The sequence below is a fragment of the Pleurodeles waltl genome, chromosome 4_1 (assembly GCF_031143425.1).
Source record: "Pleurodeles waltl isolate 20211129_DDA chromosome 4_1, aPleWal1.hap1.20221129, whole genome shotgun sequence".
In the NCBI taxonomy this organism is placed as follows: domain Eukaryota; kingdom Metazoa; phylum Chordata; class Amphibia; order Caudata; family Salamandridae; genus Pleurodeles; species Pleurodeles waltl.
In genome coordinates this window covers 20,946,094-20,968,508 of record NC_090442.1, presented here as the reverse complement: position 1 = coordinate 20,968,508, position 22,415 = coordinate 20,946,094, and the positions used below count along the sequence as shown (strand labels likewise).

Below are 22,415 nucleotides of genomic sequence, written 5' to 3'. Positions count from 1 at the left end.
GTACAGTTTTGACAAAAATGGCAATAAGCTATTTTAAAAGTGGGCACTTAGTGAAAAAATCAACAGTTCCTGGGGGAGGTAAGTAAATGTTAAGTTCACAGGTAAGTAAAGCACTTACAGGGTTCAAAGTTGGGTCCAAGGTAGCCCACCGTTGGGGGTTCAAGGCAACCCCAAAGTTACCACACCAGCAGCTCAGGGCCGGTCAGGTGCAGAGGTCAAACTGGTGCCCAAAACACATAGGCTTCAATGTAAATAGGGGTGCCCCGGTTCCAGTCTGCCAGCAGGTAAGTACCTGCGACTTCGGAGGGCAGACCAGGGGGGTTTTGTAGGGCACCGGGGGGCACACAAGCAGGCACAGAAAGCACACCCTCAGCGGCACAGGGGCGGCCGGGTGCAGAGTGCAAACAAGCGTCGGGTTTTCGATAGGAATCAATGGGGAGACCCGGGGGTCTCTTCAACGATGCAGGCAGGCACAGGGGGGGCTCCTCAGGGTAGCCACCACCTGGGCTAGGCAGAGGGTCATCTGGGGGTCGCTCCTGCACTAGAGTTCGGTTCCTTCAGGTCCTGGGGGCTGCAGGTGCAGTGTGGCTTCCAGGCGTCGGGTTCCTTGAAGCAGGCAGTCGCAGTCAGGGGGAGCCTCTGGATTTCCTCTGCAGGCGTCGCTGTGAGGGCTCAGGGGGGTCAACTCTGGCTACTCACGGGCTCGCAGTCACCGGGGAGTCCTACCTGTAGTGTTGGTTTTCTGCAGGTCGAGCCGGGGCGTCGGGTGCAGAGTGGAATGTCTTGCGCTTCCGGTGGGATACGTGTGGTCTTTAAAAGTTGCTTCTTTGTTTCAAAAAGTTGCAGTTGCTTGAGCAGGGCCGCTGTTCTCGGGAGCTTCTTGGTCCTTTAGATGCAGGGTAGTCCTCTGAGGCTTCAGAGGTGGCTGGACCCTGTTGGATGCATCGCTGTTGCAGTTTTCTTTGAAGTAGGGAGACAGGCCGGATGGGGCTGGGGCCAAATCAGTTGTCTCCGTCTTCACTGCAGGGCTTCAGGTCAGCAGTCCTTCTTCTTCTTTAGGTTGCAGGAATCTATCTTCCTCGGTTCTGGGAGCCCCTAAATACTCAATTTAGGGGTGTGTTTAGGTCTGGGAGGGAAGTAGCCAATGGCTACTGGCCCTGGGGGTGGTCTTAGTCCCCAAACTTCACACAAAAGATGGTAAGAGAGAGATGAGGTTTTGTGTGGACTACAGAGGACTTAATTCTGTCACCAAGACAGATGCCCATCCCATTCCAAGGGCAGTTGAATTAATTGATAAACTAGGTGCTCCCAAATAGTTGAGTACCTTTGACTTGACAGCAGGGTACTGGCAAATAAAAATGGCACCAGGAGCAAAAGAAAAGACAGCATTCTCCACACCTGATGGGCACCATCACTTTACGGTGATGCCCTTTGGCTTAAAGAATGCCCCTGCCACCTTCCAAAGGTTGGTGAATCAAGTTCTTGCTGGCTTGGAGTCCTTTAGTGCAGCTTATCTTGATGTTATTGCTGTCTTTAGCTCCAGCTGGCAGGATCACCTGGTCCACCTGAAGAAGGTTTTGCAGGCCCTGCAAGCAGCAGGCCTCTCTATCAAGACATCCAAATGTCAGATAGGGCAGGGTACTGTGTTTTACTTGGGATACCTTGTAGGTGGAGGCCAAGTTCAGCCACTCCAACCCAAGATCCAGACTATTCTAGACTGGGTAGCTCCAAAAACCCAGACTCAAGTCAGGGCATTCCTTGGCTTGACTGGTTACTATAGGAGGTTTGTGAAGAGATATGGATCCATAGTGACACCCCTCACAGAAAGTACCTCTAAGAAAATGCCCAAGAAGGTAAACTGGACTATAGAATGCCAACAGGCCTTTGACACCCTGAAACAAACTATGTGCACAGCACCAGTTCTCAAAGCTCCAGATTACTCCAAGCAGTTCATTGTGCAGACTGATGCCTCTGAACATGGGATAGGGGCAGTACTGTCCCAGACAAATGATGATGGCCTTGACCAGCCTGTTGCTTTCATTAGCAGGAGGTTACTCCCCAGGGAGCAGCATTGGAGTGCCATTGAGAGGGAGGCCTTTGCTGTGGTTTGGTCCCTGAAGAAGCTGAGACCATACCTCTTTGGTACTCACTTTGTAGTTCAACTGACCACAGCCCAGGGTCTGTCAGAGTGCTCAATGACTCCCAATTCCAGCATCTTGTGGACTTCCACTTTGATGCTTTCCTTAACTTGGTCAGACTGTCTAAAAATTTTGTTTTTGACAGGCATGCTGTCTCCTGTGTCCACATCGTGGGTACACAGGTGTGTCTGACCAGGGGTTAGGTAAAAGAGCTCAGCAAACTGTTGTAGGACTTTCCTACAGTCAGCCTGCTGTTGGCCAGAGAGGGTGTATGAATAGATCACTCCATCTACTGAGCCATCTTTAGGGTCAGTGGAGAGGAGATCAGGGAGAGGTTCACTCTCAGCTTCCTGGTCCTCATCTGTAACCATTAACATGTTTACATCTGCCCTGTAATGAAAAAGTTTGAGGTGGTTCACATGGATCACCCTTTTGGGGGTCCTGCTAGTGCCTAGGTCTACCAGGTAGGTGAACTGACTCTTTCTCTCTAGCACTGGGTAAGGGCCACTCCATCTGTCCGGAAGTGCCCTGGGAGCCACAGGCTCCAGAACCCAGACTTTCTGCCCTGGCTGAAACTCAACCATAGCAGCCTTTTTGTCATACCACATCTTCTGGAGTTGTTGGCTGGCCTCAAGGTTTTTGCTTGCCTTTTCTATGTACTCTGCCATCCTGGAACGAAGGCCTAGTACATAGTGCACTATAGCTTGCTTAGGCTCATGGAGAGGTCTCTCCCAGCCTTCTTTAACAGGAACTAGTGGTCCCCTTACAGGATGGCCAAATAGAAGTTCAAAGGGGAAAAAACTTACTCCCTTCTGAGGCATCTCTCTGTAGGCGAAAAGCAGACATGGCAAGAGGACATCCCATCTCCTTTTGAGCTTTTCAGGGAGCCCCATGATCCTGCCATTGGTTTGTGGATGGTATGGCGTGGTGAATTTGTAAGTCACCATACACTCATTCCACATGTGTTTAAGGTATGCTAACATGAAGTTGTTACCCCTGTCAGAAACCACCTCCTTAGGAAATCCCACTCTGGTAAAGATACCAATGAGTGCTTTGGCTACTGCAGGGGCAGTAGTGGACCTAAGGGGAATTGCTTCAGGATACCTAGTAGCATGATCCACTACTACTAGGATATATTGTTTCCCTGAAGCTGTGGGAGGTTCAAGTGGACCCACTATGTCCACTCCCACTCTTTCAAAGGGGACCCCCACCACTGGAAGTGGAATGAGGGGGGCCTTTGGATGGCCACCTGTCTTACTACTGGCTTGACAGTGGCACAGGAGGCACAAAACTCCTTTACTTTCTGGGACATGTTGGGTCAATAGAAATGGTTGACTCACCTCTCCCAAGTCTTGGTTTGTCCCAAATGCCCAGCTAGTGGAATATCATGGGCTAGGGTCAGGATGAACTCTCTAAACTCCTGAGGCACTACCACTCTCCTAGTGGCACCAGGTTTGGGATCTCTTGCCTCAGTGTAAAGGAGTCCATCTTCCCAATAGACCCTATTTGTTCCACTGATTTTTCCTTTGGTCTCTTCAGCAGCTTGCTGCCTAAGGCCTTCAAGAGAGAGACAGGTTTCTTGCCCCTTACACAGCTGTTCCCTTGTGGGTCCCCCTGGGCCTAAGAGTTCAACCTGATAAGGTTCCAACTCCATGGGCTCAGTTCCCTCAGAGGGCAGAACTTCTTCCTGGGAAGAGAGGTTCTTTTTCTTTTGCTGTATTGAAGCTGGTTCCCCAGTCTTCTTTCCTTTTCTCTTGGAGGGTTGGACCATTCTTCCAGGCTCCAACACCTCTTTTTCACCCTGAGCTTTGCACTGTGCCCTTGTCTTGACACACACCAGTTCAGGGATACCCAGCATGGCTGCATGGGTTTTGAGTTCTACCTCAGCCCATGCTGAGGACTCCAGGTCGTTTCCAAGCAAACAGTCTACTGGGATAGCAGAGGAGACTACCACCTGTTTCAGGCCAGTGACCCCTCCCCATTCTAAAGTTACCATAGCCATGGGATGTACTTTAGTCTGATTGTCAGCGTTGGTGACTGGATACGTTTGTCCAGTCAGGTATTGTCCTGGGGAAACCAGTTTCTGTCACCATGGTGACACTGGCACCTGTATCCCTCAGGCCTTCTACACTTTTCCCATTCATTAAGAGCTGCTGCCTGTATTTTTGCATATTAGGGGGCCAGGCAGCCAGAGTGGCTAAATCCACCCCACCATCAGAGACTAATGTAGCTTCAGTGTGAACCCTGATTTGCTCTGGGCACACTGTTGATCCCACCTGGAGACTGGCTATTCCAGTGCTAACTGGAGTAGAAGTAGAAGTGGAACCTTTCTTGGGACAGGCCTTGTCTCCAGTTTGGTTTCCCTGCTGATTACAGCTACGACACCAGGCCTTTTTGGGATCAAAGTTTTTACCCTTGTACCCAAAATTGGATTGTGAAGAGGCTTTGGACCCTCCCTCCTGAGCAGGTTTTTGGGGCCCTGTAGAAGACTCTTTACTTTTACCCTTGGATGTCCCAACACTGTTCCCCTGAGGAGTCTTTGTGACCCCTTTCTTTTGGTCACCCCCTGTGGAAGTCTTGGTCACCCTAGTCTTGACCCAATGGTCTGCCTTCTTTCCCAATTCTTGGGGAGAAATTGGACCTAGGTCTGCGAGATGCTGATGCAGTTTATCACTGAAACAATTACTTAAAGGTGTTCTTTCATAAACAGATTGTACAGTCCATCATAATCATTTACACCACTGCCATTAATCCAACCATCCAGTGTTTTGACTGAGAAGTCAACAAAATCAACCCAGGTCTGGCTCGAGGATTTTTGAGCCCCCCTGAACCTAATCCTGTACTCCTCAGTTGAGAATCCAAAGCCCTCAATCAGGGTAGCCTTCATGAGGTCATAGGATTCTGCATCTTTTCCAGAGAGTGTGAGGAGTCTATCCCTACACTTTCCAGTGAACATTTCCCAAAGGAGAGCACCCCAGTGAGATTTGTTTACTTTTCTGGTTGCACAAGCCCTCTCAAAAGCTGTGAACCATTTGGTGTGGTCATCACCATCTTCATATTTTGTTACAATCCCTTTGGGGATTTTTAGCATGTCAGGAGTATCTCTGACCCTATTTAAGTTGCTGCCACCATTGATGGGAGCTAAGCCCATCTCTTGTCTTTCCCTTTCTATGGCTAGGAGCTGTCTCTCCAAAGCCAATCTTTTGGCCATCCTCTTTGCCCTCAGTGCTTCCAGAGCTGTTGGACTCCCCTGTGGGAAAAGCAGCACCTCTGACTATCACTTGTGGAGTCAGGGTTGGAGGAACCCTGGTCTCCCTAACTAGGAGTGGAGGTGGGAAATGTTCCTCACCATCACTAGCTCCCCCCTCTGTAAGGGTATCTTCAGAGGGGTTGTCTCTAGCAAACTCTGCCAAAAGCTCCTGGAGCTGTACTTTGGTAGGGTTTGATCCAGTTTTTATCTTTTTGATTTTGCAGAGAGTCCTTAGCTCTGACATCCTAAGATGCAGGTAAGGGGTGAGGTTGAGCTCCACCACCATCTCTTCTGCAGCAGACATTATTTCTCTAAAAGTTGGGATACTTTTTAAGAATCTAAAACTATCTCTAGAACCTAATCCAAACTTTTACAAAACTTTTAAACTCTAAAATAAATGCTAACAGGGACTAACACAAGGCCCTAGCAGGACTTTTAAAATTTTAGAAAAATAGCTCAAATTTCAAAAATCTGTTTCTAATGACAATTTTTTTAATTTTGTCGTGTGATCAGGTATTGGCTGACTAGTCCAGCAAATGCAAAGTCTTGTACCCCACCGCTGATCCACCAATGTAGGAATTTGGCTCTGTATGTACTATTTCAAATTAAGAAATAGTGTGCACAGAGTCCAAGGGTTCCCCCTTAGAGGTAAGATAGTGGCAAAAAGAGATCATTCTAATGCTCTGTTTTGTGGTAGTGTGGTCGAACAGTAGGCTTATCAGAGGGTAGTGTTAAGCATTTGTTGTACACACACAGGCAATAAATCAGGAACACACACTCAAAGACTGATTCCAGGCCAATAGGGTTTTATATAGAAAAATATATTTTCTTAGTTTATTTTAAGAACCACAGGTTCAAGATTTACAAACAATACTTTAAATGAAAGGTAGTTCACTCAGGTATTCTAGGAACTTTGAATTATCACAATAGCATGTACAGTTTTGACACAAAAATGGCAAAAATCAACAGTTCTTGGGGGAGGTAAGTAAATGTTAAGTTCACAGGTAAGTAAAGCACTTACAGGGTTCAAAGTTGCGTCCAAGGTAGCCCACCATTGGGGGTTCAAGGCAACCCCAAAGTTACCACACCAGCAGCTCAGGGCCGGTCAGGTGCAGTGGTCAAAGTGGTGCCCAAAACACATAAGCTTCAATGGAAATAGGGGTGTCCCGGTCCAGTCTGCCAGCAGGTAAGTACCTGTGACTTCGGAGGGCAGACCAGGGGGGTTTTGTAGGGCACCGGGGGGAAACAAGCAGGCACAGAAAGCACACCCTCAGCGGCACAGGGGCGGCCGGGTGCAGAGTGCAAACAGGCATCGGGTTTTCAATAGGAATCAATATGGAGACCCAGGGGTATCTTCAACGATGCAGGCAGGCACGGGGGCTCCTCGGGGTAGCCACCACCTGGGCTAGGCAGAGGGTCGCCTGGGGGTCGCTCCTGGACTGGAGTCTGGTTCCTTCAGGTCCTGGGGGCTCCGGGTGCAGTGTGTTTTCCAGGCGTCGGGTTCCTTGAAGCAGGCAGTCGCGGTCAGGGGGAGCCTCTGGATTTCCTCTGCAGGCGTCGCTGTGGGGCTTCGGGTGCAGAGTGGAAAGTCTCACGCTTCAGGTGGGAAACGTGTGGTCTTTAAAAGTTGCTTCTTTGTTTCAAAAAGTTGCAGTTTCTTGAACAGAACCGCTTCTTGGTCCTTTAGATGCAGGCAGTGCTTTAAATGGGCCGGTACTCTCCGGTACTGAGTACCAGCACTTTTTTATTTTGAGAGGGAGAGTACCGGCATATCTCAAGAAAAACGTAATACCTTTAATTGGAGAGTACCGGCACTTCTCAGAAACAAGCAGGTACTCTATTACAGAGTACCTGCACTTCTATTTTTCCATTTAAAGCACTGGATGCAGGGTAGGCCCCTGAGGCTTCAGAGGTCGCTGGACCCTGTTGGATGCGTCGGTGTTGCAGTTTTCTTCAAAGTAGGGAGACAGGCCGGTGGGGCTGGGGCTAAATCAGTTGTCGTCTCCGTCTTCACTGCAGGGCTTCAGGTCAGCAGTCCTTCTTCTTCTTTAGGTTGCAGGAATCTATATTTCTCGGTTCTGGGAGCCACTAAATACTAAATTTATGGGTGTGTTTAGGTCTGGGAGGGCAGTAGCTAATGGCTACTGGCCCTGGGGGTGGCTACACCCTCTTTGTGCCTCCTCCCTGTGGGGAGGGGGGCACATCCCTAATCCTATTGGGGGAATCCTCCATCTGCAAGATGGAGGATTTCTAAAAGTCAGAGTCACCTCAGCTCAGGACACCTTAGGGGTTGTCCTGACTGGGGAGTGATTCCTCCTTGTTTTCCTCATTATCTCCTCTGGCCTTGCCGCCAAAAGTGGGGGCAGTTTCCGGAGGGGCGGGCATCGCCACTAGCTGGGATGCCCTGTGGCGCTGTAACAAAGGGGGTGAACCTTTGAGGCTCACCGGCAGGTGTTACAGTTCCTGCAGGGGGAGGTGAGAAGCACGTCCACTCAGTACAGGCTTTGTTCCTGGCCACAGAGTGACAAAGGCACTCTCCCCATGTGGTCAGCAACATGTCTGGGGTGTGGCAGGCTGGCAAAACTAGTCAGTCCACACTGAAGTCGGGTATGTTTTCAGGGGGAATCTCTAAGATGTCCTCTGGGTGTATTTTTACAATAAAGTGCACACTGGCATCAGTGTGCATTTATTGTGCTGAGAAGTTTGATACCAAACTTCCCAGTTTTCAGTGTAGCCATTATGGTGCTGTGGAGTTCGTGTTTGACAGACTCCCAGACCATATACTCTTATGGCTACCCTGCACTTACAATGTCTAAGGTTTTGCTTAGACACTGTAGGGGCATAGTGCTCATGCACATATGCCCTCACCTGTGGTATAGTACACCCTGCCTTAGGGCCGTAAAGCCTGCTAGAGGGGTGACTTACCTATGCCACAGGCAGTGTGAAGTTGGCATGGCACTCTGAGGGGAGTGCCATGTCGACTTAGTCATTTTCTCCCCACCAGCACACACAAGCTGGCGAGCAGTGTGTATGTGCTGAGTGAGGGGTCCCTAGGGTGGCATAAGACATGCTGCAGCCCTTAGAGACCTTCCCTGGCATCAGGGACCTTGGTAGCAGGGGTACCAGTTACAAGGGACTTACCTGGGTGCCAGGGTTGTGCCAATTGTGGAGACAAAGGTACAGTTTAGGGAAAGAACACTGGTGCTGGGGCCTGGTTAGCAGGGTCCCAGCACACTTTTTAAATCATAACTTGACATCAGCAAAGGCAAAAAGTCAGGGGGTAATCATGCCAAGTAGGTATTTCCTTACACTTCCTGAAGAGTTTCCTTTGTTATATACTTCCTGAAGAGTTTGCTTTATTACGTACTTCTTAAAGAATTACCTTTCTGCTACACTTCCTCAAACTAAAGTAACAGCATCATGTCCTGATCCATCTCTGTTTCCACAAACTAATCTTGTTTAAATTAAATCTTGTCCGTGTGCATCTTCCTAAAGCTGTACCTATAGCATGTGGGTGCTCAGTGAGCACCCCCCCTTTGCCAAGTTACTCTGTGAACACTGGTAAATGTCCACTTTTTCTGAAGTGAAGAAGATGAGAAGTTTGCAATAGAACTTTTAGTTAAATATCCGTGTGTGGTGAAATGTCCCTTGAAAAGTTTCAAAGATGATGATAAAATAATGACTTTTACAACCAGATAAATATTTTGTATTCATGTTCCTTTACGTTTCCATTTAGTGATTTTCAATCTCTTTACATCCAACAGGAAGCAAGCCTTGAATGCGGAAAATGATTATGAATAAAGAAGATAAGATTGTAAATCTGAAAAAACTGTCAGAAGTTATGAGCTCCAGTATTCAGGAAAACATCAGTGCAGTTGGCGACTGAGAAACCTGCACATAAACAGATCCTGGAAGAAGCAGACAAGAGCAGTTCAGTGAATGTACGAGTGTAGGAAAGTACCATCTTGCCTGGCATGTTACCCCCATTTTTCACTGTATATATGTTGTTTTAGTTGTATGTGTCACTGGGACCCTGGTAACCCAGGGCCCCAGTGCTCATAAGTGTGCCTGAATGTGTTACCTGTGTAGTGACTAACTGTCTCACTGAGGCTCTGCTAATCAGAACCTCAGTGGTTATGCTCTCTCATTTCTTTCCAAATTGTCACTGACAGGCTAGTGACCATTTTTACCAATTTACATTGGCTTACTGGAACACCCTTATAATTCCCTAGTATATGGTACTGAGGTACCCAGGGTATTGGGGTTCCAGGAGATCCCTATGGGCTGCAGCATTTCTTTTGCCACCCATAGGGAGCTCTGACAATTCTTACACAGGCCTGCCACTGCAGCCTGAGTGAAATAACGTCCACGTTATTTCACAGCCATTTTACACTGCACTTAAGTAACTTATAAGTCACCTATATGTCTAACCTTTACCTGGTAAAGGTTAGGTGCAAAGTTACTTAGTGTGAGGGCACCCTGGCACTAGCCAAGGTGCCCCCACATTGTTCAGAGCCAATTCACTGAACTTTGTGAGTGCGGGGACACCATTACACGCGTGCACTACATATAGGTCACTACCTATATGTAGCTTCACCATGGTAACTCCGAATATGGCCATGTAACATGTCTATGATCATGGAATTGCCCCCTCTATGCCATCCTGGCATTGTTGGTACAATTCCATGATCCCAGTGGTCTGTAGCACAGACCCTGGTACTGCCAGACTGCCCTTCCTGGGGTTTCACTGCAGCTGCTGCTGCTGCCAACCCCTCAGACAGGCAGCTGCCCTCCTGGGGTCCAGCCAGGCCTGGCCCAGGATGGCAGAACAAAGAACTTCCTCTGAGAGAGGGTGTGACACCCTCTCCCTTTGGAAAATGGTGTGAAGGCAGGGGAGGAGTAGCCTCCCCCAGCCTCTGGAAATGCTTTCTTGGGCACAGATGTGCCCAATTCTGCATAAGCCAGTCTACACCGGTTCAGGGACCCCTTAGTCCCTGCTCTGGCGCGAAACTGGACAAAGGAAAGGGGAGTGACCACTCCCCTGACCTGCACCTCCCCTGGGAGGTGTCCAGAGCTCCTCCAGTGTGCTCCAGACCTCTGCCATCTTGGACACAGAGGTGCTGCTGGCACACTGGACTGCTCTGAGTGGCCAGTGCCACCAGGTGACGTCAGAGACTCCTGCTGATAGGCTCCTTCAGGTGTTAGTAGCCTTTCCTCTCTCCTAGGTAGCCAAACCCTCTTTTCTGGCTATTTAGGATCTCTGTCTCTGGGGAAACTTTAGATAACGAATGCATGAGCTCAGCCGAGTTCCTCTGCATCTCCCTCTTCACCTTCTGATAAGGAATCGACCGCTGACCGCGCTGGAAGCCTGCAAACCTGCAACATAGTAGCAAAGACGACTACTGCAACTCTGTAACGCTGATCCTGCCGCCTTCTCGACTGTTTTCCTGCTTGTGCATGCTGTGGGGGTAGTCTGCCTCCTCTCTGCACCAGAAGCTCCGAAGAAATCTCCCGTGGGTCGACGGAATCTTCCCCCTGCAACCGCAGGCACCAAAAAGCTGCATTACCGGTCCCTTGGGTCTCCTCTCAGCACGACGAGCGAGGCCCCTCGAATCCAGCGACACCGTCCAAGTGACCCCCACAGTCCAGTGACTCTTCAGCCCAAGTTTGGTGGAGGTAAGTCCTTGCCTCACCTCGCTGGGCTGCATTGCTGGGAACCGCGACTTTGCAAGCTACTCCGGCCCCTGTGCACTTCCGGCGGAAATCCTTCGTGCACAGCCAAGCCTGGGTCCACGGCACTCTAACCTGCATTGCACGACTTTCTAAGTTGGTCTCCGGCGACGTGGGACTCCTTTGTGCAACTTCGGCGAGCACCGTTTCATGCATCCTCGTAGTGCCTGTTTCTGGCACTTCTCCGGGTGCTACCTGCTTCAGTGAGGGCTCTTTGTCTTGCTCGACGTCCCCTCTCTCTGCAGGTCCAATTTGCGACCTCCTGGTCCCTCCTGGGCCCCAGCAGCGTCCAAAAACGCCAAACGCACAATTTGCGTGTAGCAAGGCTTGTTGGCGTCCATCCGGCGGGAAAACACTTCTGCACGACTCTCCAAGGCGTGGGGGATCCATCCTCCAAAGGGGAAGTCTCTAGCCCTTGTTGTTCCTGCAGTATTCACAGTTCTTCAGCCTAGTAAGAGCTTCTTTGCACCAACCGCTGGCATTTCTTGGGCATCTGCCCATCTCCGAGCTGCTTGTGACTTTTGGACTTGGTCCCCTTGTTCCACAGGTACCCTCAGTCAGGAATCCATTGTTGTTGCATTGCTGATTTGTGTTTTCCTTGCATTTTCCCTCTAACACGACTATTTTGTCCTTAGGGGAACTTTAGTGCACTTTGCACTCACTTTTCAGGGTCTTGGGGAGGGTTATTTTTCTAACTCTCACTATTTTCTAATAGTCCCAGCGACCCTCTACAAGGTCACATAGGTTTGGGGTCCATTCGTGGTTCGCATTCCACTTTTGGAGTATATGGTTTGTGTTGCCCCTATCCCTATGTTTCCCCATTGCATCCTATTGTAACTATACATTGTTTGCACTGTTTTCTAAGACTATACTGCATATTTTTGCTATTGTGTATATATATCTTGTGTATATTTCCTATCCTCTCACTGAGGGTACACTCTAAGATACTTTGGCATATTGTCATAAAAATAAAGTACCTTTATTTTTAGTATAACTGTGTATTGTGTTTTCTTATGATATTGTGCATATGACACTAAGTGGTACTGTAGTAGCTTCACACGTCTCCTAGTTCAGCCTAAGCTGCTCTGCTAAGCTACCATTATCTATCAGCCTAAGCTGCTAGACACCCTATACACTAATAAGGGATAACTGGGCCTTGGGCAAGGTGTAAGTACCCCTTGGTACTCACTACAAGCCAGTCCAGCCTCCTACATTGGTTGTGCAGTGGTGGGATAAGTGCTTGAGACTACTTACCACTCTTGTCATTGTACTTTTCATAAGAGAAAAATATACAAAACAAGGTCAGTGTATATACACATAGCCAAAAAGTTTTGCATTTCCTCTTTTCACTCTTTTCTAAGTGCTGAAAAGTACTTCTAAACTTTCAAAAAGTTCTTAAAAGTTTTAAAAGTTTTTTTCTGTCTTTCCAAAAAGTTCTGAAAACTTTTTTCTCTTTGTCTATCACTTTAACTCTCTCTAAAAATGTCTGGCACAGGCCAAAATGTTGAACTGTCCAAACTTGCATATGATCACCTTAGCTGGAAAGGAGCAAGGAGTCTCTGCATAGAGAGAGGTTTGAGTGTAGGGAAGAATCCTTCTTTAGAACTGTTAATTAATATGCTTAGAGTACAGGATAAGGCCATAAGTGCCCAATCTGTAGAAAAAGTAGCTAATGGTTCTCAATCTGATCCAGGGACTCCCCCAGGAAAAGGTTCAGGAAAGAAACTTCTCAGCCTGCCCATTACTAGACATTCTAGCATAGTTGGTACAGAGGTTGAATCACACCATACTAATGGTGTGCTCTCACATTATACTGGTAGCCAAGCTGTTAGGGTGCCCTCTGTAAGGGACAGGTCTCCTTCTGTTCATTCCCATCATACCTCTGTATCTAGAAATGTCCCTCCCACCCACCCTGATGACAGATTGTTAGAAAGGGAGCTCAATAGATTGAGAGTGGAACAAACCAGACTGAAGCTCAAGAAGCAACAGCTGGATTTGGATAGACAGTCTTTAGAAGTAGAGAGGGAAAGACAGAAGTTGGGTTTAGATACCCATGGTGGCAGCAGCAGTATTCCCCATAGTCATCCTGCAAAAGAGCATGATTCTAGGAATCTGCACAAGATAGTTCCCCCTTATAAGGAGGGGGATGACATTAACAAGTGGTTTGCTGCACTTGAGAGGGCCTGTGCTGTACAGGATGTCCCTCAAAAGCAGTGGGCTGCTATCCTATGGCTATCATTTACTGGAAAGGGTAGGGATAGGCTCCTTACTGTAAAAGAAAATGATGCTAACAATTTCCAAGTTCTTAAGAATGCACTCCTGGATGGTTATGGCTTAACCACTGAACAGTACAGGATAAAGTTCAGAGATACCAAAAAGGAGTCTTCACAAGACTGGGTTGATTTCATTGACCAGGCAGTGAAGGCCTTGGAGGGGTGGTTACATGGCAGTAAAGTTACTGATTATGACAGCCTGTATAACTTGATCCTGAGAGAGCATATTCTTAATAATTGTGTGTCTGATTTGTTGCACCAGTACTTGGTGGACTCTGATCTGACCTCTCCCCAAGAATTGGGAAAGAAGGCAGACAAATGGGTCAGAACAAGAGTGAACAGAAAAGTTCATACAGGGGGTGACAAAGATGGCAACAAAAAGAAGGATGGTAAGTCTTCTGACAAGGGTGGGGACAAATCTAAAAATGAGTCTTCATCAGGCCCACAAAAACACTCTGGTGGGGGTGGTGGGTCCAAATCCTCCTTTAATCAGAACAAGGAAAAGAAACCATGGTGCTATTTATGTAAGATAAAAGGCCATTGGACAACAGATCCCAGTTGTCCAAAGAAAGGCACCACAGCTCCTACCACTACAACCCCTACTGCTACACCTAGTGTCCCTACTAATAGCAGTGGTGGTGGGAGCAAACCTACTAATAGCCAATCCAAGGGAGTAGCTGGGCTCACTTTTGGTAATTTAGTTGGGGTTGGTCTAATTAGGGAGACCACAGAGGCTACTTTAGTCTCTGAAGGGGCTATTGACTTAGCCACTTTGGTTGCTTGCCCCCATAACTTGGAGAAGTACAAGCAACTAACCCTAATAAATGGTGTTGAGGTCCAGGCCTACAGGGACACAGGTGCCAGTGTCACAATGGTGATTGAGAAACTGGTGCACCCTGAACAACACATACTTGGACACCAGTACCAAGTAACCGATGCTCACAACATAACACAAAGCCACCCCATGGCTGTTGTAAATCTCAACTGGGGGGGGGTAACTGGTCCAAAGAAAGTTGTGGTAGCTTCAGATTTACCTGTAGACTGTCTATTAGGGAATGATTTGGAGACATCAGCTTGGTCAGATGTGGAGTTGGAGGCCCATGCAGCAATACTGGGCATCCCAGGGCATATTTTTGCTTTGACAAGGGCTCAGGCCAAAAAGCAAAAAGGACAGGGAAGCTTGGATCCTGGAACAATGGACCAAGTGCTCCCTAAAGCTAGGGTTAGTAGAAGCAAACCACTTCCTACTATCCCTCCCTCTACAGTGGATTCAGCTTCTGAGGAAGAAGAATTCCCTCCCTGTGCAGAACCTACACCAGAGGAGCTGGAAGCAGACACTGCTGAGCTTTTGGGTGAAGGGGGGCCTGCCAGAGAGGATCTGAGTGTGGCACAGCAAACCTGTCCCACATTAGAGGGTCTCAGACAGCAAGCTGTCAAACAGGCTAATGGGGATGTCAGTGACTCTCACAGAGTTTACTGGGAGGACAACCTCTTGTACACTGAGCATAGGGATCCTAAACCTGGAGCTGCCAGGAGATTAGTGATTCCTCAGGAGTACAGAAAGTTCCTCCTAACACTGGCACATGACATTCCCTTAGCTGGGCACCTGGGTCAAATGAAAACTTGGGACAGATTGGTACCATTGTTTCATTGGCCTAGGATGTCTGAGGACACAAAAGAATTTTGTAAGTCCTGTGAAACCTGTCAAGCCAGTGGCAAAACAGGTGGCACTCCAAAGGCACCCCTTATCCCACTGCCTGTGGTTGGGGTTCCCTTTGAAAGGGTAGGGGTTGACATAGTTGGCCCCCTTGACCCTCCTACTGCTTCAGGCAATAGGTTTATCTTGGTGGTAGTGGACCATGCCACAAGATATCCTGAAGCTATTCCTTTAAGGACCACTACAGCACCTGCAGTGGCAAAGGCCCTCCTGGGAATATTTTCCAGGGTGGGCTTCCCAAAGGAAGTAGTATCAGACAGAGGAAGCAATTTCATGTCTGCATACTTAAAGGCCATGTGGAAGGAGTGTGGTGTAACTTACAAGTTCACAACACCCTATCATCCACAAACAAATGGACTGGTAGAGAGATTTAATAAAACTCTCAAAGGCATGATTATGGGACTCCCTGAAAAACTCCGCAGGAGATGGGATATCCTTCTACCATGCCTCCTTTTTGCCTACAGGGAGGTACCCCAGAAAGGAGTGGGCTTCAGCCCCTTTGAACTTCTTTTTGGACACCCTGTTAGGGGTCCACTCACACTTGTAAAGGAGGGTTGGGAACAACCTTTAAAAGCTCCTAAGCAGGATATTGTGGATTATGTACTTGGCCTCAGATCAAGGATGGCTGAGTACATGAAAAAGGCCAGTAAAAACCTTCAGGCCAGCCAAGAGCTCCAGAAGCAATGGCATGATCAGAAGGCTGTTTTGGTTCAGTACCAACCAGGGCAGAAAGTGTGGGTCTTGGAGCCTGTGGCCCCAAGAGCACTCCAAGATAAATGGAGTGGACCCCACACAATTGTTGAAAAGAAGGGTGAAGTCACCTACTTGGTTGACTTAGGCACTGCCAGGAGTCCCCTTAGGGTGCTCCATGTCAACCGCCTGAAACCCTACTATGACAGGGCTGATCTCACCCTGCTCATGGCAACAGATAAGGGACAGGAAGAAGACAGTGATCCTCTACCTGATCTCTTCTCTTCCACAGAACAAGATGCTCTTGTGGAAGGTGTAGTTTTGGCTGATTGTCTTACTGCTGAGCAGAAAGATAATTGCATAAATCTCCTAGGACAATTTTCAGAACTCTTCTCCATTGTGCCAGGCACCACTTCTTGGTGTGAGCACACTATAGATACTGGAGACAGTTTACCTGTCAAAAGTAAGATCTATAGGCAGCCTGACCATGTCAGGGACTGCATAAAGCAAGAAGTTCAGAAAATGTTGGAACTAGGAGTAGTTGAGCACTCTGACAGTCCATGGGCTTCTCCTGTGGTACTGGTACCAAAACCCAATTCTAAAGATGGAAAGAAGGAAATGAGGTTTTGTGTAGACTATAGAGGTCTCAACTTGGTAACCAAAACTGATGCTCACCCTATACCCAGGGCAGATGAGCTCATAGATACACTGGCATCTGCCAAGTATCTAAGCACTTTTGATTTGACTGCAGGGTATTGGCAGATCAAATTATCAGAAGATGCTAAACCTAAGACTGCATTTTCTACCATTGGAGGACATTACCAGTTTACTGTAATGCCTTTTGGTTTGAAAAATGCACCTGCCACTTTTCAGAGGTTGGTGAACACAGTCCTGCAAGGGCTGGAAGCTTTCAGTGCAGCATATTTGGATGATATAGCTGTGTTTAGCTCCAGCTGGGATGATCACCTGGTCCACCTATGGAAAGTTTTGGAGGCCCTGCAAAAGGCAGGCCTCACTATCAAGGCTTCAAAGTGCCAGATAGGGCAGGGTAAGGTGGTTTATCTGGGACACCTTGTTGGTGGGGAACAGATTGCACCACTTCAGGGGAAAATCCAAACTATTATTGATTGGGTTCCCCCTACCACTCAGACTCAGGTGAGAGCCTTCCTAGGCCTCACTGGGTATTACAGGAGGTTCATTAAGAACTATGGCTCCATAGCAGCCCCTCTTAATGACCTCACATCCAAGAAAATGCCTAAAAAGGTATTATGGACAGCAAGCTGTCAGAAAGCTTTTGAGGAGCTGAAGCAGGCCATGTGCTCTGCACCTGTCCTGAAAAGCCCTTGTTACTCTAAAAAATTCTATGTCCAAACTGATGCATCTGAATTAGGAGTAGGGGCAGTCCTATCACAACTTAATTCTGAGGGCCAGGATCAACCTGTTGCTTTTATTAGTAGAAGGTTGACCCCTAGAGAAAAGCGTTGGTCTGCCATTGAGAGGGAGGCCTTTGCTGTGGTCTGGGCTCTGAAGAAGTTGAGGCCATACCTGTTTGGCACTCACTTCATTGTTCAGACAGACCACAAACCTCTACTTTGGCTAAAACAAATGAAAGGTGAAAATCCTAAATTGTTGAGGTGGTCCATATCCCTACAGGGAATGGACTATACAGTGGAACATAGACCTGGGAGTAGCCACTCCAATGCAGATGGACTCTCCAGATATTTCCACTTAGACAATGAAGACTCATCAGGTAATGGCTAGTCTTATTGTCCTTCGTTTGGGGGGGGGTTGTGTAGGAAAGTACCATCTTGCCTGGCATGTTACCCCCATTTTTCACTGTATATATGTTGTTTTAGTTGTATGTGTCACTGGGACCCTGGTAACCCAGGGCCCCAGTGCTCATAAGTGTGCCTGAATGTGTTACCTGTGTAGTGACTAACTGTCTCACTGAGGCTCTGCTAATCAGAACCTCAGTGGTTATGCTCTCTCATTTCTTTCCAAATTGTCGCTGACAGGCTAGTGACCATTTTTACCAATTTACATTGGCTTACTGGAACACCCTTATAATTCCCTAGTATATGGTACTGAGGTACCCAGGGTATTGGGGTTCCAGGAGATCCCTATGGGCTGCAGCATTTCTTTTGCCACCCATAGGGAGCTCTGACAATTCTTACACAGGCCTGCCACTGCAGCCTGAGTGAAATAACGTCCACGTTATTTCACAGCCATTTTACACTGCACTTAAGTAACTTATAAGTCACCTATATGTCTAACCTTTACCTGGTAAAGGTTAGGTGCAAAGTTACTTAGTGTGAGGGCACCCTGGCACTAGCCAAGGTGCCCCCACATTGTTCAGAGCCAATTCACTGAACTTTGTGAGTGCGGGGACACCATTACACGCGTGCACTACATATAGGTCACTACCTATATGTAGCTTCACCATGGTAACTCCGAATATGGCCATGTAACATGTCTATGATCATGGAATTGCCCCCTCTATGCCATCCTGGCATTGTTGGTACAATTCCATGATCCCAGTGGTCTGTAGCACAGACCCTGGTACTGCCAGACTGCCCTTCCTGGGGTTTCACTGCAGCTGCTGCTGCTGCCAACCCCTCAGACAGGCAGCTGCCCTCCTGGGGTCCAGCCAGGCCTGGCCCAGGATGGCAGAACAAAGAACTTCCTCTGAGAGAGGGTGTGACACCCTCTCCCTTTGGAAAATGGTGTGAAGGCAGGGGAGGAGTAGCCTCCCCCAGCCTCTGGAAGTGCTTTCTTGGGCACAGATGTGCCCAATTCTGCATAAGCCAGTCTACACCGGTTCAGGGACCCCTTAGCCCCTGCTCTGGCGCGAAACTGGACAAAGGAAAGGGGAGTGACCACTCCCCTGACCTGCACCTCCCCTGGGAGGTGTCAAGAGCTCCTCCAGTGTGCTCCAGACCTCTGCCATCTTGGACACAGAGGTGCTGCTGGCACACTGGACTGCTCTGAGTGGCCAGTGCCACCAGTTGACGTCAGAGACTCCTGCTGATAGGCTCCTTCAGGTGTTAGTAGCCTTTCCTCTCTCCTAGGTAGCCAAACCCTCTTTTCTGGCTATTTAGGATCTCTGTCTCTGGGGAAACTTTAGATAACGAATGCATGAGCTCAGCCGAGTTCCTCTGCATCTCCCTCTTCACCTTCTGATAAGGAATCGACCGCTGACCGCGCTGGAAGCCTGCAAACCTGCAACATAGTAGCAAAGACGACTACTGCAACTCTGTAACGCTGATCCTGCCGCCTTCTCGACTGTTTTCCTGCTTGTGCATGCTGTGGGGGTAGTCTGCCTCCTCTCTGCACCAGAAGCTCCGAAGAAATCTCCCGTGGGTCGACGGAATCTTCCCCCTGCAACCGCAGGCACCAAAAAGCTGCATTACCGGTCCCTTGGGTCTCCTCTCAGCACGACGAGCGAGGTCCCTCGAATCCAGCGACACTGTCCAAGTGACCCCCACAGTCCAGTGACTCTTCAGCCCAAGTTTGGTGGAGGTAAGTCCTTGCCTCACCTCGCTGGGCTGCATTGCTGGGAACCGCGACTTTGCAAGCTACTCCGGCCCCTGTGCACTTCCGGCGGAAATCCTTCGTGCACAGCCAAGCCTGGGTCCACGGCACTCTAACCTGCATTGCACGACTTTCTAAGTTGGTCTCCGGCGACGTGGGACTCCTTTGTGCAACTTCGGCGAGCACCGTTTCACGCATCCTCGTAGTGCCTGTTTCTGGCACTTCTCCGGGTGCTACCTGCTTCAGTGAGGGCTCTTTGTCTTGCTCGACGTCCCCTCTCTCTGCAGGTCCAATTTGCGACCTCCTGGTCCCTCCTGGGCCCCAGCAGCGTCCAAAAACGCCAAACGCACGATTTGCGTGTAGCAAGGCTTGTTGGCGTCCATCCGGCGGGAAAACACTTCTGCACGACTCTCCAAGGCGTGGGGGATCCATCCTCCAAAGGGAAAGTCTCTAGCCCTTGTCGTTCCTGCAGTATTCACAGTTCTTCAGCCTAGTAAGAGCTTCTTTGCACCAACCGCTGGCATTTCTTGGGCATCTGCCCATCTCCGAGCTGCTTGTGACTTTTGGACTTGGTCCCCTTGTTCCACAGGTACCCTCAGTCAGGAATCCATCGTTGTTGCATTGCTGATTTGTGTTTTCCTTGCATTTTCCCTCTAACACGACTATTTTGTCCTTAGGGGAACTTTAGTGCACTTTGCACTCACTTTTCAGGGTCTTGGGGAGGGTTATTTTTCTAACTCTCACTATTTTCTAATAGTCCCAGCGACCCTCTACAAGGTCACATAGGTTTGGGGTCCATTCGTGGTTCGCATTCCACTTTTGGAGTATATGGTTTGTGTTGCCCCTATCCCTATGTTTCCCCATTGCATCCTATTGTAACTATACATTGTTTGCACTGTTTTCTAAGACTATACTGCATATTTTTGCTATTGTGTATATATATCTTGTGTATATTTCCTATCCTCTCACTGAGGGTACACTCTAAGATACTTTGGCATATTGTCATAAAAATAAAGTACCTTTATTTTTAGTATAACTGTGTATTGTGTTTTCTTATGATATTGTGCATATGACACTAAGTGGTACTGTAGTAGCTTCACACGTCTCCTAGTTCAGCCTAAGCTGCTCTGCTAAGCTACCATTATCTATCAGCCTAAGTTGCTAGACACCCTATACACTAATAAGGGATAACTGGGCCTGGTGCAAGGTGTAAGTACCCCTTGGTACTCACTACAAGCCAGTCCAGCCTCCTACAACGAGTCTGAGCTGTGCACCTCCACGCCACAAGACTAAGAAATTAATTCTAGAAAATTAAGGCAACAAAACTGACAAACCTTCCAATGGAGTGGAGCCAGACAACTGAAGGGCAAGGGAAAGAAGAGTTCTGCTGTCTAAAATACAAAGTACTGTCCCAAATTGCACCGACCAGAAGGGGGGTGAATCTTTACCCGCAAGTGGGCAAAACCATTATCCAATCTAAAGACAAAATCACTCAAAAAGAAGCCTTACATAGCGTGTCCATCTTGGCCTATCAGGAAACACAGTCATGGTACGTAGATAAATATATACCAGATCCAGAGACACTAACCAAGAAAGACAAATCATACACCTGCAGCAAGAGCGTTTGTTTGTCATCAGAACTAAAGCACCCTCAGCAAACGCACACATGTGAAAAAAAATACACTGAAATCATTAATAGTGTCAATCATCACTCTTAAAAGGTCATCAACTAACACACATGGGAGGAAAACCATACCATTGCAATGAATGTGAAAGTAGTTTTAGTGATTCCTCAAATCTCATGGTTAATCAGCGAACACACACAGGGGAAAAGCCATTCAAGTGCAGTGAATGGAAGAAGAGCTTTAGTCGATTATTAGACCTACAAAGATATCCGCGCACACACAGAGGGGAAAAACCATTTTGTTGCAGTGAATGTGTGAATATCTTTAGTCGATTAACACTCCTAAGAGAGCATCAGCGAACACACACAGGGGAAAAGTCATTCAGGTGCAGTGAATGTGTGAAGAGCTTTAGTTGATTAACACTCCTAAGAGAGCATCAGCGAACACACACGGGGGAAAAGTCATTCAGATGCAGTGAATGTGGGAAGAGCTTTAGTTGATTAACACTCCTAAGAGAGCATCAGCGAACACACACGGGGGAAAAGTCATTCAGGTGCAGTGAATGTGGGAAGAGCTTTAGTCGATTATCAAGCTTACAGAGCCATCAGCGAACGCACACAGGGGATAAACCATTCAAGTGCAGTGAATGTGTGAATAGCTTTAGTCTGTTATCAATTCTACAAGTACATCAGCGAACGCACACAGGGGAAAAACCATACCATTGCAGCGCATGTGGAAGTAGTTTTAGTGAATTTTCAACATTAAGGCGGCATCAGCGATCACACACAGGTGAAAAACCATACCATTGCAGCGAATGTGGAAGTAGTTTTAGTGAATCTTCAACATTAAGGGGACATCAGCGAATACACACAGGAGAAAAGCCATTCAAGTGCAATGAATGTGGAAAGAGCTTACGTACTTTATCAAACTTAAAAAGGCATCAACGAACACACACTGGGGAGAAACCATTCAATTGCACTGAGTGTGCGAAGAGCTTTAGTCACTCAAAAGTCCTAAAAAAGGCACCAACATACACACTTGGGAAAATCCATTCAGATGCAGTGAATGTGTGAAGAGTTTTAGTCAATTGTCATACCTGCAAACACATCAGTGAACACACACTGGAGAAAGACCATTCAAGTGCACTGACTATATGAAGAGTTACAGTCACTTAGCACACCTCCAAAGACATTATCTAACAGACACAGGAAAAATCGTACAACTGCAGTGAATGTGTGAAAAGCTTAACACAGTTATCACAACTCCAAACACATCAGCGAACACACAAAGGGGAAAAACTGTCTGCAGTGAAAAAGAGAAGCGCGTTAGTCAATTACCAAGCCTACATAGCCATCAGCGAATTACTGAAGATGATAAAATTACAGGTATGTGGGACATTCAAATGCCAGATTATGAAAAGGTTGATGATAGAAGCCCGACTATTAAAAAAAGAAGAAACAC

The 22,415-nt window shown here is 47.8% G+C and overlaps 1 pseudogene; it reads left to right on the top strand.

The window, feature by feature from the left end:
- LOC138286926 (zinc finger protein 850-like) overlaps positions 1–22,185 on the top strand; it is a 322,857-nt pseudogene extending 300,672 nt beyond the window's left edge.
- The last annotated feature ends 230 nt before the right edge of the window (positions 22,186–22,415 follow it).